General features: G+C 40.3%; 1 long non-coding RNA gene across 3 annotated transcripts in view; it reads left to right on the top strand.

Annotated features, from left to right (window-relative positions):
* Positions 1–7,032: 7,032 nt before the first annotated feature.
* LOC309863548 overlaps positions 7,033–16,983 on the top strand; it is a 59,332-nt gene continuing 49,381 nt past the window's right edge. For 2 of the 3 annotated variants that reach the window (XR_014311102.1, XR_014311103.1), the window contains exon 1: positions 7,033–7,102. This is a non-coding gene — a long non-coding RNA (uncharacterized lncRNA). The remainder of the gene's footprint in view (positions 7,103–16,983) is intronic. The other variant, XR_014311104.1, reaches the window with a different exon arrangement.

Below are 16,983 nucleotides of genomic sequence, written 5' to 3'. Positions count from 1 at the left end.
AGCCCCTGACAGCACAGCAGTGAGAGGGAGTGGGGAGAAGGGGAAATGCTGGGACTTGATCCAATTAAAACTGGTAGGAAAAATGTACCACTTCACATTAAATGACTGAGTGGCTTCTTGCCCTCCTTTGGTGTCCTATTAAACCTTTGAGAACTATATCCGGATGCCATTGCAGCAGCTCATGTTCAATCCTTATTTAGTAATTCAGATGGATTTGCAGAGATGCTATTTTAAGAATCTGGGATATTATCACTAATTTAAGGAGGATTTAGCCAAGATTTGGGGGGAAAATGTGTAAAGTAGCATAGTAATGATATAGTAGGTTATGTGGTGCCTGGCACTGCTCTCATTCTAGGTGTGACCACCAGCAGTATCTATAAATATGTAAATTTAGGCAACATTGTCTTAAATCTTCAGAGCATTAACTGGTCTCCCACACAGTCCTCAAATTTAGCTTGCTGATGGCAAAGCATCCTCCCACAGTTTCTGTCTTTCCTTCATCCTTTGGTCCACATTCAAAGTGCATTGTTTTCCTTCAGCAGTCAGTTTAGATTTGTTCCAGACACCACTTCTCATTTTGTACTGACTACATTCAGTGTTGTGCAATTGGAGATGAGCCATCGAGAGACTTGGAGCTGGGTCTGTTACCTTGGCATGAAATTTAAGTTTTATTTAGGCAAATATCCTCCTTTAACAGCCAGTGAAAGGAAGGCATGAGAGGAGAGGTGACTTACCCAACGGCACCAACTCAGTAGCCTCAGAGGAAACTCTCCTAACTGTCTATCCAGTGATCTTCACTCCACTGGGGAGTCTCTGTTCTCGCAACTGTTTTGTTGACTCCACCTGTTACAGAATGGAAGACTCAATTTCCCTATCTGTGAAATGGAGATTGTAAAATAGGTACCTTGTAGCCTTGTTGTAAATAGAAATAGTGTTTAATGTCCATTGTGTAGGATAATGCCTCATGTATTCGATAGATTCATTTCATCATCCTGCAGATGGGATCAACCACCTTCAATGCAGAGAGCCTATATCAGAACAGGTCTTACAGAACTTCTCACATGTCATGCTATGAGCAATTTTTGCTAACGAATCTGATTGATTGGAATAGATTTGCATCTATTTTATACTACATGGTTATGAATTATCATTTTTTTAGGTCTTTCCCCTAATTAAAAAATTCCTTTCTAAAGTGTAGTCTGGCTATGCCTAAAGTATATTTCTAAAGTGCATGGATTCAGTATTGGCAGATTCTCTACTGTTAACACTTGATATCGGCAGCATAAGGGGCATGAACTGTTGGAGCCTTGGTCTGTAATCACAAACCCTGGGTTCGTCCGGGCTACTGCAGTGTGTGTGACCTTGGCCACATTGTTGAACTGCTGTAATACTCCATTCCTCTGCATGTAAAGTGCAGACAGAGATGGATGATTTCTAAATTCCTTTCTAATTCTAAGATACAGAGAAATCTCAGCATGGTAATGAAAACCAAAACAAATGTTTGTGAAGCAGTATGGCATTTTCTGGGAAAATAGATCATCTAACACGTTTTTTGAATTACAGTTACTAAAGATCAAAGCAAAAGAACAGAAAGCCTTAAGTTAGTGGCAGTAGGCCTTGCTGGAAATTTACAGTAGTTGTAGAATGTAAGGCCTGTTCTGATATAGGCTTTCTGCATTGAAGGTGGTTGATCCCATCTGCAGGATGATGAAATGAATCTATCGAATACATGAGGCATTATACTACACAATGGACATTAAACACTATTTCTATTTACAACAAGGCTACGAAGTACCTATTTTACAATCTCCATTAAATCAAAATTGGCTTAGTACATTCAGAGACACAAGAATAAAACCTATTAATAGCTTAACGGAATTTAATTGGATACTATGAGTAATAAAAGAGAGGTATGGGGTGAAAGCTGATCCTTAAGTGCAATGTTTGACTTTCTGGGAGGGTGAAGAGCTGAATTCCAACTGTGTATGAGCTTTGATTAAAGAAGCTAAATTTTCGGGACCCCTGGGTGGCTCGCTCAGTTAAGCATCTGCCATTGGCTCAGGTGATGATCTCACGGTGCTGGGATCAAGTCCTGCATTGGGCTCCTTTCTCAGTGGGGAGTCTGCTTCTTTCTCTACTTGCTGCTTCCCCTGTTTGTGCTCTCTTTCTCTCTGACAAATAAATAAATAAAATATTTTTTTAAAAAGTTCAATTTCAGTTGACAGGGAAGTGTACATGTATCACTGTGATGTCTTTTCCCGGAATATCTGGGACAGCCTGACATTGCATGGAAGAGGAAAGGATAAAGTTCTCTCTGGCCGCTGGGGCCCCTTCCTACCTAGAGGCCTAGAACCAGCTGACTATACACTTGGTATCTGGCTCTGTGATACTCGAGCCAGGTGAGGAAGGGAGAGCAGAAAGCACATCGGATGTTAGGCAGACTTGAGGTTTTGAATTCTGGCTCTGCTACCTTAATAGCTGTGTAAACGTGAGCTAGTCATTTAACCTGTCTGAGCCTGTTTCTTTACCTTCAAAATAACTTTGATAAATGGTAACCATTAGATTGTCCTGTCTTACCTTTTTGGCTTAGTCTTTGCTGAGATTTACATTCCAGTTTGAGTTTGTAGTCTGGTTTATACCCGGTTTTCATGTCTTTGGATTTTGTCTATGGAATGCATAACCGTGTCTTATACGTAAATGATTTCCGCTATTCCTTTACTGGTGCTCTCTACCCAGTTCCATTTCTTATTTCTTGACATTTCTACATGTACCTCCACATATATTATCGCCAGGAAAAATAGAAAAAACCTTTAAATGAATGATAGTATTTCCAAGTAAAACACAGTTGGTATTAAATCAATTATTTCTTCACTGTTAGAATCCAAATGTTCAGATCAACTGATCCTTTAAAAAAAAAAAAGATTTAGTTATTTGAGAGAGAGAGTGCGTGTGTGCACGCACACACAGACACACACACATGTGTGAATGGGGGGGAGGGGGAGAGAGTCTCAAGCAGACTCTACGCTGAATGTGGAGCCCTACTAGGGGCTCCATCCCACAACCCTGTGATCCAAGCTGAAATCAAGAGTCAGATAGTTAACTGATGGAGCCACCCAGGTACCCCTTGATTAATTGATTCTTTTTTTTTTAAATTTATTTTTTTATTTATTTTCAGCATAACAGTATTCATTGTTTTTGTACCACACCCAGCATGCAATCCGTGCCCTCTCTAATACCCACCACCTGGTTCCCCCAACCTCCTACCTCCCCACCACTTAAAACCCCTCAGATTGTTTTTCAGAGTCCATAGTCTCTCATGGTTCACCTCCCCTTCCAATTTCCCCCAACTCCCTTCTCCTCTCTAACTCCCCTTGTCCTCCATGCTATTTGTTATGCTCCACAAATAAGTGAAACCATATGATAATTGACTCTCTCTGCTTGACTCCTAAATATAATCACATTTGCCTAATATTGCAACTAAATGCCTCTGAAAGAAATCATACCCCTTAATATTTCATCTGTCATTCAGATAAGCAAATATTTTGTCGCTTTTATGAGGCACTAAATGTTCAGCTTAGCTGTTCTTCATCCCTTTGTATTGCTGCCTTGTACCCTTTGTGGGGAGCCTCAGGGAAGTCATCCTGTAATGAGACATTGCTCACATGTGTCAATGTTTCTCCTTCTTATGGGATTATGGAAAAGTAATAAATTATGATTAGTATCATTCTTAAGATGAATTAAATCCAGATGAATTCCTTTTGTTAAAATAGAGTGTTTACACCAAGGTAAAATGAGTCGATTCCTTGACTAATGGTCCTCTTATTTACAAAACTCACATGTTTGCTCTGAAAAGAAGTAAGGGAGAAATTTTCACTTTTGTATACCAAATAAAACAAAATGAAATTACAATTAGATTTCACTGTGGACCCACAATTTTTGCCTGAGAGAGAGTAATGAAAAGCAGAAGGGTACTGTTACATTTGCTGAAACTAGTTCATTCTTCCAAAATCTGGGCTCTAAGTTGAGGGCAACCCCTCTCTCCCTATGGGAGCAAAGTCATCTCAGAGGTCCTGTAAGAGTCAGACACCCAGAGATTCCCATCTTAAGAAGAGGGTTGGGAAAGATAGTGAAGACTATGAAAACTGGTGAGACCCTTTAATTGGTTGGTATGTCTTTCTTCTCTTGAAATATCAGTCTCCTTACCATAAGAATACAAGTATGGTCCTACTCAGACAAAGTGTTGCAGACTTCAAAAAATGCATATTCAGCATTGTTATACTAAAATCCTGGGGATGTGCCTTTTCATGTTAGATAGTAAACATTTTGTTTTCAAATTTGTGTTCACTGCTATACCTAAAATAGTCTCCTCTGGCAGAGCAGTAGCCGACGCGCGCACACACACACACACACACACACACACACACACACAAAAGATACGTAATATATAATTACAATAAATAATATATAATATATAAATAATGCATAAGATTTAACAACAAAATATAAAAATATATAATAAATAATAAAATATAGAAAACCTATTCATATAAATATATATACAAAGATATATATTTTAGATCTTTCTTTAAAATTCTTCTACCCAGAATATATTCAAGAAATATTTTGAAAAGAAACACCCCACATAGAATGGCAAGCAAGTCAATATTTATGACAACTCCCTATTGCCTTTCCCCCACCTCCTTATTTCTGACATACCCTCTGAAAATCTTGGCTTGCCATGATGGTTAATCATTTTGAAGTATCTTTCAAAACCTGGAATTGAAAGATGCTATCACCAAAGACTTATTAACAGCTCTCTAAAACTTCACTCTGTATTGAATTAAAGGAGCAATATATTTCTGCCCAAAGAATTTGTTATGGATTCTTGGTAGTAATTCTTGGTTTCCATTCTCAGCTGGACAATCATCACTTCTTCAATAACACTTTCTCTTGTGTTTTAGTTAGCCTACAACTATGCTGAGCTTTACTGCTGGATCCACAACCACACTCCACTCTCCAGTAACATTTTCACCTGATGTACTACAACTAGAAAAGAAAAAGGCACAAGCCTCACCTTCCTGGATTCTCCTAAATTCCTTCTTTCTGCTCACTTTTGAGCCAATACTGTGAGGTTGTACTATTACCCCACTCTTGATTTGGCCCTGGGAAGAGCCTTCAGTTCATTTTTTACTATACAAAGGCTTTGATTTCTGAGATACAGTGTTTAGTTTATGAATAGTAAACTCTCTATTTTAATCTGAAAATGGTTTTCTATTCCTTACTCCAGATTGAAGGTTTAGCTAAAGGTAGAATTCTTGGTTGACAGATATTATTTTAGTATTTTGAAGACATTATTTTATTTCTTCTAATTCCTATTGATGCCGAAAAGGAGTTTGCTATCAATCAAACTGTTGCTGTTTTCAAGATAATTTGTCTTCTTTGGTTGCTTTTAATTTTGATAAGTGGTGTTCTGTAGTTTCATCCTGCCACCATTGTGGATTTGTTTCTGTTTATCCTTTTCAGTGCTTATTGCATTTCTTCAAGCTGAAGACATATCTTTTTCTTTTATCTGAAAGATCCTTGCTATAGACTGAATGTTTGTGTTTCCCTACCTGCCCCCCGCCCCCGCAGATTCATATATTGATACTTAATCCCCAGTGAGAGGGTATTTGCAGATGAGCCCTTTTGGAACTGATTAGGTCATCAGACAACCCTTCTGATGGGATTATATCCTTGTGCAATAGACCTCAGAGAGTTCCCTTGTCCCTTCTTTCAAGGAAGCACACAGAAAGAATTCTGCAGTCCAGAAGAGGACCCTCACCCAACCATGCTGCCCTCTGATCTTGGACTTCTAGGTTTCAGAATTCTGAGAAATAAGTTTCTATTGTTTAGAGGCCACCCAATCTGTGATATTTTGCTGTGACAACCAGAATGGACTAAGAAAGACAAATGTAAGTATGCATTTCCATAAGCTTTGCAATTTTATATATTCTGTAACTTCTACCACAACCAAGATACAGAACATTTCATTACCTTAGAAAGTTCCTTTATACGCCTCTCCATCCAGCCCTTGACCACAATAATCACTGATTTGCTAACCTTTTCTAATATAGGTTATGCTTCTTTTCTGGAGTTTTATTTGAGTTCCCATTAATATTAAAATATAATGACTGTTTGGGGGCAAAGGACATGTTCCAGAACAAGATTGCAATAGTAAATGTACAGCTCTACACATTTACTGAAAATTATTGAGCTGTGTCCTTACAATGGATTGATTTTCTTGTATGTAAATTGTACCTCGATAAAGCTATTAACATTGGTATAAAAATTTAATAACTATATTTCCTTTTAGAAATTTTATTTGGTTCTATTTTTAAATCTTTCATATTTACCTATTATTTTTTCTTTTTCTTTTTTTTTTTAAAGATTTTTATTTATTTATTTGACAGAGAAGGAGAGAGCAAGCACAAGCAGGGGGAATGGCAGGCAGGGGAGAAACAGGCTCCCCTGCTTAGCAAGCAGCCTGATGTGAGGCTAGATCCCAGGACGCTGGGATCGGGACCTGAGCTAAAGGCTGCCACTTAACAGTCTGAGCCACCCAGGTGCCCCTTACTATTCTTTCATAAATGTTTCTTTTAGGGTCCATGATCAAAGGAACAAGACTGATATAAAACGAAAATCAAACAGAGCTTTATTTCACTCCAAGCATCAAAAATCAAACTGGCCGGTCAGGGCTGTCTCTTACGAAAAGGTGACCACGATGATCCCGACAAGGTCACTCCCAAGAAGGACCCTCCAGAGGAGGCTGCTCTGGACAAGGCTGCTCCGCAGATGAGGCTGCTCCCCGGTTGGAGCTGCTCCCAAGAAGGGGCCACTCTGGAGGAGGCCGCTTCCTGGATGAGGCCGCTCCCAACGACGAAGAGGTGACAACGACAGCGATGATGACAAGGAGGACAACAACCCTGATAACACAGACTCTGCGTCCCATGACGCCACTCTCACAAGGCTGGCTCCCCAGAGGAGGCCACCACTCCAGAGGAGACCACCACTCCAGACGAGGCCGCTGGACGAGGAGGCCGCTCCCCGGAGTGACGCGGCTCCGGTGAGGCCCCTTGGGGCGGGGCGCCATTCCGGGTGGTGAGGCCACTCAGGGCGGGGCCGCGGCTCAGGGCAGCGAGGCCGTGGGGCCACTCCTCTGTGGTGGCAAGGCTGCTGGCGGCTAGGCCATTCCCCATGGCGCCGCTGCCAAGGGCGGTGGTTCTGGGCGGCTCTTACAGCTCTGACAAGAGCTCTTACAGCTCTTACAGATTTTATGAGAGCTCATCCCCATCCGTGTAGGGGGACTCGAATGCCCCGACTGCCCAGGGGGACTCAAACCCCCCATCCGTCTAGGGGGACTCGAACCCCCTGACTGCCCAGGGGGACTCAAACCCCCCATCCGTGTAGGGGTACTCGAACCCCCTGACCGTCTAGGGGGACTCGAACCCCCCGACTGCCCAGGGGCACTGTCGATCTGCCAGCAGAGGGATGGGGAGTCCCCGCATCCACTCCAGCCCTGGGGAGCATGGCTGCGTCCAGCTTCTCCCTGGTGGACCATACCCTGGAGCTCCAACCAGACAGACAGATAGGATCCCGTGATCTTACCTCCGGAGGCTTTTCCCAAAAATTCCGATGCTGGCTCAGTTCTCCTCGTTTTGGATCCGGGTACCCCCTCCAATGTTAGGGTCCGTAATCAAAGGAAGGAGACTGATACAAAGCGAAGGTCAAGCAAAGCTTTATTTCGCGCCAAGCATCAAGAACCAAACTGACCGATCAGCTGGCATTGGCCCTGATCGGTCAGTTTGGTTCTCGATGCTTGGCGCGAAATAAAGCTTTGCTTGACCTTCGCTTTGTATCAGTCTCGCTCCTTTGATTACAGACCCTAACAGTTTCTTTCCTTTCTCTTAACCTCTTAAGAATTTTTAGTATATTTGCTTGATGATCTCTTTCTAATTATTTCATTTGTTTGGTTTCTTAAGAGTGACAATTTCTCTTATGCGGGGTCCCTGCTCAGTGGGGAGCGTTCTTCTCCCTCTGCCCCCACCCCCACGCTTGTGCATTCTCTCTCTCTAATAAATGAAGAAAATCTTTCTTAAAAAGTGATGATTCCATTCACTGATTATCTGTAGAGTCTCCATTCTTATTTATAGCTTCATTATATATTGTGCAATTTTTGTTGTCAGCTCTTCTTCAGAAATTGTTTTAACTGTGGGAATGAATACCTTGTGCCCTGGGTTTTAAAAGCGTCCTTTTGAGAGAGTTTGATATTTCTGGATCACGGTTTTTTATTAGTTCTCAACCACACAGATAGTATGCGTCCAGGTGTCTTTGGAGTGAATATGTGTTTCTTTAATTGCTCTATTGGAGCAGCAGATATCCTTATTTCTTCCTCATCCGGTTGTACACAGCTTGTTTACTTCCTTTTTTAAATGACAGGACATCCTTTGAGGCCCTCCCTGCCTGAGGCTCTATCTCAAGACCTACATGGGTATTGAAAACCCAGACTCCAATCCCAGAGCCAATATAAGTCTGAGCACTCAATCTCCCAACACAGTATTAGTTTCTACTTCCCATTAAATATTTGAATTCAGTCTTCTTTTTGGTATTTTGGAATGTTTTCCCTTTCTTTATTTTGAGCTAAGCTCAAAATAAAGTATTAAAATGTTAAAGAATAAAATGTTAACAATTTTTAAATAAATAATGTTTAAATAAAATACTACAAAATAATGTATTTTACAATATATTATATAATAATACATTTATAACATATAATATATTGTATATAAATATATAATAAATACAATACTAAAAAATATTTTGGGGGGCACCTGGGTGGCACAGTCAGTTAAGCATCTGGATCTTGGTTTGGGTTCGGGTTGAGATCTCAGGGTCCCGAGAGGGAGCCACTTGTCTGGCCCTGTGCTCAGCAGGGAGTCTGCTTGAGCTTCTCTCTCCTCCTGCTGCCCCTCTCCTCTACATACTCTCTCGCTCTCTCCAATATAAATAAATCTTTAAAAAATATTTGTGATTACCTTTATGCATCATTTCTATGTATTTTAACGTGTTCAATGCTTAACTACATTAACTTAGTTCACCATGTTGTAAGAATTACTTACTCTTCAAGTCATATGGTCCTTTTTCAGTTCTTAGTTCACAGATTCCTTATACCTTCACTTTTGTGGCATCGTTTGCTCTCATCTCTTCGACTACTCACAGAAAGCAGTATAAACTGTTGGAAGAGCATGAACTTTGCCATCAGAGAGACTGAAATTCAAATACTGATTCCTCTACTTACATGTTGTGTGATCTTCAAGCTCATAATTTAACTTTGTTTTTCTATTGTACTCTTTTGTGACTTGAATCACAGTTCAAGTTTGGGAATCCATAATTAATAGTAACAATATTCTTGGCAGCAGAGAACAGTAGTGATGGGCTATTTCTTTTCTTTCCTTTTTGAAATTTTTACCTTGCAGTGAGTTACTATTTTTAAAAATTAAGATAATAATGGACATAGAACATTATATTAATTTCAGGTATACAATCCTGATTGTAGATATGTGTATACTGAGAAATGATCAGCACAGTGACTGGTGATCACCACACACATTTACAATCTTTTTTCTTTGTGAGGAGAACTTTAAGATGTATTCTCTTAGCAGCTTATGCTGGGGAGCCTGGACCCCCTTGGATAGACCTGGGGCTGCCAGTTACTCTAATCAGTGGATTTGGAGGGGGCTTTTTAGGCAAATGATAGCACTGCCCCCCAAGTTAGTTATTTAATTTTAAGATCTTTATCTGTAAAAGAAAAAAAATTTTTTTAAGTTATAATGAAGAATTAACTAAATAATCTGTATAAAGGACACACTAAATAATCTGTATAATCTGTAATCTGTATATACCTTACAAAGATTGAGTATCTTAATATTAGTAGTAGCAGCAGATATTTATGAAACTCTTGCTATCAGCTTAAAACTGATAATTCTTCACATTCCTTACTTTTCCATATTCTTCAGACTAGATCAGTTCATGTAGGTTTTGAGGGGGGAAAAAAACCCCAGAGGGTATGCCCATTATTTGCTGCCAAACTTCTGCCATTGCATCATTGACCATTCCAGAGGAGGGTTTTTTTTGTTTGTTTGTTTGTTTTTAATCCTTGTAATTACTTTCCCAAAGACAGGGATTATGGACAGTTAATAATACCCATTTGAAAATCTCTTGGGTTATTTGAGGTGAACTCAGTGGTGATATCAATAATAAATTGATATAAATAAATTGATATTCCTTTCCCTCATTGGAGACATGGATGAATAGATTTTTCTTTATTTTCCAATAAAAATAGATCAAGTCAGTGTACCATACTAACATACAGGCTTTACCCAAGAGGACTTTTTTTCATATTCTTGCTCAGTAGTGTCTATCCTCTAGGAAAAGAGCATATAGATGTTGGATTTACAGTGTTTTACTACCATTAATTACCATTCATAAGAAGGAAAAAGTCCCTAGCTGCTCTTTCTTTCTCATTCCTTACTTTCTCCCCAAGAATAATCATTGCCACTCCTATGATTCCCAACATCACTCACAAACTGTCTACTCTCAAAATTATAATTCTAGACTTCACTCTTACCTCTCTTCTGAGTTCTATATCTAGATGCAGTTAGAAATTCCTGGTGCCTGAATAATCTCAACTATGATTATTTTCTTCTCTGATTTCCTGCAAGAAAGGAAACCTACAGGGATAATAACCAAACTGGAAAGTACCTTTTGACAATAGCTTGGTAATTATCCTGTAACTGTGAAAATCTCCCGTAAAAGTTGCATGGAAAGATTAATTTGAGAAAGGTCTTAGGTTAAAGCAACATTTACCCTCAAACAACGTATATTTCACTTTCAACCTCCATCCAAGTTGATCTTGCAACTGCACTCAGAGAGATGCCAATCCAAAGCACATCACCAAGTCAGGGGAAAAAGAGAAAAATGAATAGCCAGAAAGATTTCCTTGCCTCCAATACCTCGTACTGAGCAGAGATGGACTGCAAGCCATGAGCAGGGCAATCTAGAGGTCACTGTGTGGGAACAGAAAGAACAGAGAGACATCCCAGTATACATCAAACACAAGGTATTGGAGTTTTCTTATTATACCTGCTACATGAATCCAGGAAGTAGAAGGCAGTTTTCTGGTTTTTAAAAATATACCCACCCCCATCTGGACATTTCACAGATAATTTATAGTCAGCACCTAATGCTAAGTCTCTATACTCATCCTTCTTCTGGTATTAGTAGCCTCTTCCACTGCAGGGCTACTTCTCTGCCTCTCCTTAGGATCCCAAGGATGCCAGTTCCAGAATTGTCCTACTCTGATGTATAACCCAGAACTGGGTAGTCATAGTATGCATCTAATTGGTAATAGTGTTGGCTTGAGAATGAACATACTAACCAAGGCAATCGGTCCTTTTCTTCAACTTCACATTGGGAGGGAAAAAGATCTCTTTATTCCTGGGTCATGAGCTGTAAAGATAGACTCCAAATCTAGATCATCTGTATAGCTGCAATGTGGCAACACCAGAAAAGAATAAACCTACAATTAGAGAACCATGGTGAACAGCAAAGCAATGGACATTGATGGTGCATTTGGATTCCTCAATTACCCTTTTTCTTTTTATATAAGCCAGTGGTACCTATTTGATGTTTTCTGAGTTAGATTTCTATAACTTGCAAATAAAATGTTCCAGTATACATCTCAGTATATCTAAAGCAGAACTCAAGGTTATATAACTCCCAAATATCTCCTCCCTCCAGTCTGTACTGATTGGTGAAATCTCCAGCAACCTGATCTCCCAAGTCAGAAACAAAGAAGTCCTTGCAATCCGGTTACTGCTGCTGCTGCTTTTCCTTGTGAATGGTGGTGGTCCAGACTCATTAGTCCCATTGTCTCCCAATTAACATTCAAGTGGATGGCTTTGAATCTAGCTTCCAAGATGATCAGAATTCTTTGAGAAACCAGTAAGTGCCTAAGCATTCACAGAAATACCTGAAAAGGAAAACCTTTATAGAGTCAGCTACATGATTTGCAAGGCCCCCTTGTGAAATGAAAATACTTGCTCCTCATTCATAAGACAGGAAAAAGAAGTGCCATTAAAGGTACTAAAATATAAAGCTTTTCCCTTTCTTCTCATTGGGTATAGGTGCTTATAGGTGCCCCCCTGGTTTGTCTAGTACACAACCCCCTAGTGGCAGGGCTTCCTCCGTTCTTCCCCCAACCATCACTGCACAGTACCATGTCCCAGTTGGAGGCAGGGAAATAAATCTCCCCTTCCTGTGACCTGCCATCCCAGTTTGCAGTGGACTAGAGATGACCAAAGAGAAAAACCTCAATACCTGGATGAGTCCTTTCTCTGGGTGGAGTGGATAAGAAGTTCAGAAGCTCACCGTTATGTAGTGACAATTGAATGTATGGATGTATGGCCTGCCTGTGGCAGGGACAACCACTGCCATGTCTGCCCTGAGATGCTGTCCCAGGTACCTGTGTTATGCCCGAGTTTTTGTGTCTGAGAGACCACCAAGGAGCCAACACTGATGTAATCACACGAGGGCTTATTGACAAGCTTAAGCTTGGGCCCAAGTATACCCGACACAGTGGAGTAGGGACTTGGACCCTGAACCAGATTACAGTCAGAGTTTTTAAAGGCAGGGTAGGGGTGGACTCGGGGGTGGGTGAAGATAAAGGGGGTGTTCAGAAGGGCTATCAGGGTAAAGAAGACTGTCAGGATATTGGAGGATATTGGAGGCCTAGTTATTACCAAGCCAATGCCGTTTTTCCCTCTAATGAGGCACTAACATGAAGACAGTTGGGAGTTTCCTGGTGGAATGTCACATTCCTCCTATCAAGTGTCCTTGTTAGTGAGATTTAGCACTGGGGCATTTGTAAACCGAGGGAGGCCCCTGTCTTGCAGGATTGTGATTTCTGCAAGTTAACTATTTGTTCACACATATTACCGAGGGGAGGGGAGCAGGTGGAAAGGGGGTGCAAGGTGCCAGCTTTTGCTTTGTCAAGATGGCTGTACTTATGTCAGGGCTAGACTTGAGGTGGGTACAGCCTTGTTTTACTTGGCCTCCACACCTGTCTTATCTGGACCCTCCCCATATCCACACTCAGGCCTGCAAAAGAGGCTGAGCTCAGCAGTGCTTGCTGGGCAGAGAAGGAAGTAAGAGAAGTGGGGAGGCAGCATGCAGTGGGGCAGGGAAGGCAGGAAGTGGTGGGAATTAAGACTGCATGTAAGTAGAAGTGCCCATGAGCCAAGGCTCCAAGCCCCCAACAGATGCTTCATTATTTTATTGCCTTCACTTATAGCATACAAATTCAAGTATAAAATTATTGAAAATTTTAAGATGGTGACCTAAGAGCAATAAACCTCAAGCACGGGGCCTTCTGTGGTAGGGGCTCTGTGTGACCACACAGGTTCAACCTGCATGAAACCCACCCTATGAACAAATGGTCTTTCTGTCAATTTGGCCAAAAACAGCTCAGCAGAGTTCTAATTTAGAGCACGTTTCTTGAGCATTTTTACTAATAGAACAATGGACATCCAGCTCAGAAGCTCCACATGTAAACAACATAAGACTGCACTGCTTAATCAGACAGAGCCAGGAGATACAGCTGTAGCACCCCCACCCCCAACCCCAACCCCTGCCCCCGTCACACTTTCCTGTCTCATCCCTCCAACCCCACCTGTGGCTGAGGAAGCACCAGGTACTCCCTGAAACACAGTTTGAAAATTAAAAACAAAGCATAACAAACAAAACAGAAAACATTTATTTGTATTCAACAGTCTAGGGAAATTCTAGCCCTTCAACTTTAATTTGCTTTCATTTTCTTTAAAAATTCAGGATATAACTTATGTTTCATAAGAGAAATAACCATTTTAAATATTAAAAAAACCAAACACAACCCACTTGGCCCTATATTTAATTATTAAATCAAGAGTAAAACAACAGTTGTGTAATTGTTTTAAAATCAGGAATTTAAAAAATATTAATTTCCTTTACTACACACCCACTTCCTATTTTGGTGTTACTTTTTCCTGAGATTATAATTATAGACCATGATTATGAATTTTTAACATCAAGGTTTAACTACAGCAATATTTTTGAGTTTTCACTTTAATTCTGAGGATTTTCAGAAGACACCTTAAAATATCTTTGCATAGTTGTAGCTAGGTTCATTATTCATTACTAACAATTCCCAAGTACTTCTCCATTTTAGAGATCTTGATGATGATTGAACTTCCAAATGGGTGGAGTACATCCCTGAGGTTTTGTTTCATTTCTCTCATTCATGAAAGGGAAGTGGGTGTTGTATTTTTTTGACGCTTTTGCATGTATAAGAATGTTTTCTTTTCTTTTTACTTTTTTTTAAGATTTTTATTTATTTGACAGAGAAAGATCACAAGTAGGCAGAGAGGCAGGCAGAGAGAGAGAGAGAGAGGAGGAAGCAGGCTCCCTGCAGAGCAGAGAGCCCGACATGGGGCTCGATCCCAGGACCCTGGGATCATGACCTGAGCCGAAGGCAGAGACTTTAACCCACTGAGCCACCCAGGCGCCCCCAGACCCTGGGATCATGACCTGAGCCGAAGGCAGAGACTTTAACCCACTGAGCCACCCAGGCGCCCCAAGAATGTTTTCTGTTACTATCACACATGAGTGACATTTGGCTTAATTTGGGATTCTGTGTTCCCCATTTTTAAACTTCAGGCCTCTGTAGACATTATTCTCCTTACTAGAATTTAATATTTAAGAAAGCATTCTATTCTTATACTTCTAATTAAAAATGTTTTATTAATTTTTTGAGGAACACAATAGATCTGGTTTTTCCTGTCTAGAAAAGTATTCTTCTATGATATCTTGGGTTATAGATTCTCTTTTACTTGATTTGTTTCCTTTTTTTAGAATATCTTATTTTTTTAAATTTTTTATTTTATATAAACATATATTTTTATCCCCAGGGGTACAGGTCTGTGAATCACCAGGTTTACACACTTCACAGCACTCACCAAAGCACATACCCTCCCCAATGTCCATAATCCCACCCCCTTCTCCCAAACCCGACCCCCAGCAACCCTCAGTTTGTTTTATGAGATTAAGAGTCACTTATGGTTTGTCTCCCTCCCAATCCCATCTTGTTTCATTTATTCTTCTCCTACCCACTTAAGCCCCCATGTTGCATCACCACTTCCTCATATCAGGGAGATCATATGATAGTTGTCTTTCTCTGCTTGACTTATTTCGCTAAGCATGATACGCTCTAGTTCCATCCATGTTGTCGCAAATGGCAAGATTTCACTTCTTTTGATGGCTGCATAGTATTCCATTGTGTATATATACCACATCTTCTTGATCCATTCATCTGTTGATGGACATCTAGGTTCTTTCCATAGTTTGGCTATTGTGGACATTGCTGCTATAAACATACGGGTGCATGTGCCCCTTTGGATCACTATGTTTGTATCTTTAGGGTAAATACCCAATAGTGCAATTGCTGGGTCATATTGCAGTTCTATTTTCAACATTTTGAGGAACCTCCATGCTGTTTTCCAGAGTGGCTGCACCAGCTTGCATTCCCACCAACAGTGTAGGAGGGTTCCCCTTTCTCCGCATCCTCGCCAGCATCTGTCATTTCCTGACTTGTTGATTTTAGCCATTCTGACTGGTGTGAGGTGATATCTCATTGTGGTTTTGATTTGTATTTCCCTGATGCCGAGTGATATGGAGCACTTTTTCATGTGTCTGTTGGCCATCTGGATGTCTTCTTTGCAGAAATGTCTGTTCATGTCCTCTGCCCATTTCTTGATTGGATTATTTGTTCTTTGGGTGTTGAGTTTGCTAAGTTCTTTATAGATTCTGGACACTAGTTCTTTATCTGATATGTCGTTTGCAAATATCTTCTCCCAGTCTGTCAGTTGTCTTTTGATTTTGTTAACTGTTTCCTTTGCAAAAGCTTTTGATCTTGATGAAATCCCAAAAGTTCATTTTTGCCCTTGCTTCCCTTGCCTTTGGCGTTGTTCCAAGGAAGATGTTGCTGCGGCTGAGGTCGAAGAGGTTGCTGCCTGTGTTCTCCTCAAGGATTTTGATGGATTCCTTTCGCACATTGAGGTCCTTCATTCATTTTGAGTCTATTTTTGTGTGTGGTGTAAGGAAATGGTCCAATTTCATTTTTCTGCATGTGGCTGTCCAATTTTCCCAGCACCATTTATTGAAGAGGCTGTCTTTTTTCCATTGGACATTCTTTCCTGCTTTGTTGAAGATTAGTTGACTATAGAGTGGAGGGTCTATTTCTGGGCTCTCTATTCTGTTCCATTGATCTATGTGTCTGTTTTTGTGCCAGTACCATGCTGTCTTGATGATGACAGCTTTGTAATAGAGCTTGAAGTCCGGAATTGTGATGCCACCAACGTTGGCTTTCTTTTTCAATATCCCTTTGGCTATTCGAGGTCTTTTCTGGTTCCATATAAATTTTAGCATTATTTGTTCCATTTCTTTGAAAAAGATGGATGGTACTTTGATAGGAATTGCATTAAATGTGTAGATTGCTTTAGGTAGCATAGACATTTCCACAATATTTATTCTTCCAATCCAGGAGCATGGAACATTTTTCCATTTCTTTGTGTCTTTCTCAATTTCTTTCATGAGTACTTTATAGTTTTCTGAGTATAGATTCTGTGCCTCTTTAGTTACGTTTATTCCTAGGTATCTTATGGTTTTGGGTGCAATTGTAAATGGGATTGACTCGTTAATTTCTCTTTCTTCTGTCTTGCTGTTGGTGTAGAGAAATGCAACTGATTTCTGTGCATTGATTTTATATCCTGACACTTTACTCAATTCCTGTATAAGTTCTAGCAGTTTTAGAGTGTGGGGTTTTCCACATATAGTATCATATCATCTGCGAAGAGT

The sequence above is a fragment of the Mustela nivalis genome, assembly GCF_964662115.1.
Source record: "Mustela nivalis genome assembly, chromosome: 4".
Taxonomy (NCBI): Eukaryota; Metazoa; Chordata; class Mammalia; order Carnivora; family Mustelidae; genus Mustela; species Mustela nivalis.
The sequence above is the reverse complement of the archived record's forward strand: the minus strand, read 5'-3'. Positions and strand labels throughout refer to the sequence as shown.